Source organism: Morone saxatilis, unplaced genomic scaffold (assembly GCF_004916995.1).
Source record: "Morone saxatilis isolate NCDOM2014 unplaced genomic scaffold, NCSU_SB_2.0 Contig16, whole genome shotgun sequence".
Lineage (NCBI taxonomy): Eukaryota > Metazoa > Chordata > Actinopteri > Moronidae > Morone > Morone saxatilis.
The window spans coordinates 27,645,319-27,647,936 of record NW_023339718.1 but is presented as its reverse complement, the minus strand read 5'-3'; positions in this window follow the sequence as shown (position 1 = coordinate 27,647,936).

Below are 2,618 nucleotides of genomic sequence, written 5' to 3'. Positions count from 1 at the left end.
TTCCCAAGCCAAGTCCCTCCACACTGAGACTTTCCATGTTTTTACACATCTTTGTGTGTGTGCTTGCATATTACAGGGCCTAAGGCGTTCGTGCCCTGGGATGCTCAATTATCATCAATGTAATAACTCTTAAAAAAAGAGCGGATTGAGCCATCATTTTCACGTGTCTTGTATCATGTTGGCTTCAAGTGTGAACTCAGTGAGTCAGCAACTAGGCGTCACCTAATGACGTGAACCTTCTTGTTTGGGAAGTGACACAGAGCTTGATGACTGCACAGAAGTCATTGGTCTGTAAGCACACACACACACATACACTTCCTGCTTTGAGCTAACATCACATCCAAGTCTGATCTTTTGCTCATTCCTCAGAGAACATCCTTGAGTTGAGAGGTGAAGCTCTGGGGAAAAATCTTGCTTTGGTGTGAGCTGACTTTTACTGTGAAACTCCCATGACAGCATTTCTTATCAGCTGGGAGGACATCAGCATGGTGATGGCCAGCCCTGATATTCCTGTTGATAGTGTGTGGTCAGATGCAGGTCAGACTCACAGCAGGTTGTGATAACAGCCCTTCACCACAGACAGACATATTTCCTGCATGTTGCTTGTGTAACCTTCCAGAAAAAAAAAAAAAATGCTTGAGCTGTTGAAGAATCTCGTCTGGGCTCAGATGCAGGATCTCTGAGTCAGAGCCGAAAACACAACAGCCAAATGAATTGTTGTTCATGTGTCACACTGTTTTAAATCCTTGATATCTGTTTATGTCGACCAGATTCTTATTCTCTAAATTTTCTTTTTTTGCAAACGGTCACGACAAGCGGTAAAGCCAAACTGTACATAATAGATGGGATACTCAAGTTTTTCTAAATTTTTTTGTCTTTATGGATGTGTTTGTTTGTTTCAGAAATCAATATGTAGGAATTAATTTTATTAATTAGTGTACAGCTGCATTTGACAAGTGTCTACCATGAAAAAAATGTCTGTATTATGCATTTTTTTTAAAAATTAACAATAATCTATAATAAGCTTCTTTTTTGACAAACTCAGTATTTAAGTGTAGTCGTGGTAAGCCAGTAAAAAGTGCATTATGATGATCCAGCCTGCTGGTAATAAAAGCATGGATCCTGCGTTGTTAAGAATGGCTTTATTTTTCAGGTGGAAGAATGCTGTCTTGGTCACTTTGTTAATAGGTGCCTCAAAGTGTGAGTCCAAAATTATACCTAACCTTGGATTTGATCAGGTGAGCCAGGTTTCCAAGTCTTTTAGAAGATAACTCTCCCTTCACTGTAACACTAAGTTATTTTAACTCAAAACAAACTGATAACATCAAACATTTTAAGTAGCACAAACTCAACTCAACTCACAAAACAGAATGTTTTTTTTAACTTATAAACATTTTTACTTAAAATGTTCAATGTAATCAGTTTCAACCTTTTTCTTTTAGGTGAATTAAATTGTCTGATTTTACATAGTTGCATTTTGGTCCTAGTAGCAGTATTTTGTCTTTGTTGAGTCTAGGGCTGTCCCTGATTAAAGATTTTCCTAGTCGACTAGTAGTTATTAGTTCAAGCCATTAGTCAACTAGTCTACAAATGTTTGTGATATTAATTTAATTATATAAATATTTATATTTTAACAGCCACTTGTTAAATAAGAGAAAAAGGAGTAATGATTCTGAATGTGTTACAACAACCAGTGAGGATTGAACATTTCGATAATTTATTTCAACACAGTGTAACATCACACCAGTCTTGTATTGGCAGACTTATTGATACGATGGATGATGGATAACGTTATCAGTTATTTTCAAATTAACTTGCTACACACTCGCTCCTCTTCCTCTGTTTTATGCCTCTCCTGTCTCTGCCTGAACCCACTGTGTCTTCATCCCCAGAGTCAGAGTTTTGGTCTGAGCAGTTCTAAATCAGCTGGCATCTGTTGGTCCCCCCACTCCGGTTCTGGTCACTCATTCCGGCCCCACTCCCTGGCAGGATTCCTCGCTGGGTCCCCCGCTAGTAGTGTTTAAACACCCCTTTTCCTTCTAGCTCCCAGTCCAGGTTCAGACAGTGTAGAGTAGAGAGTACTCTAGTAGAGAGACTGAGAGAGAAACAGCTAGATGACAGGGCTGCACTGTAAGCGTTTCTCTCGGACTGTGTTGGAGCTAAAAGTGTAGTGATTGTTTAGTCCGAAGCCAGTTGAACAAAAGCAGCATGAATAGCCGGGGTTGATTCCTCCAGCTTGATTGACAAAACCCTGCCAATTGTGTCTGCGTGTCAGTGTGTGCTTTCCACCGCCATCATCGTAAAGTCGAGAGTGGCTGTTGTTGTGGAAAACACAAACTCTGACCTTCAGTGTTGTTATCCCAGTCCTCTGTGGCTGAAATCCGGTCAGGACTACTCCTAGTGTGAGGACCAAAGAGCAATGAGTTTATTTCACATTTCAGTCAGAAAGTCTGACCCCTAATTTAAAATCCTCCTCCTCACCTGCAAAGCTCTTCATGGTCAGGCCCCTTCATATCTTGAAGAGCTCATAGTACCCTATTACCCCTCTAGAACACTGCGTTCTCTGAATGCAGGGTTACTTGTGGTTCCTATAGTCTCTAAAAGTAGAACAGGAGCCA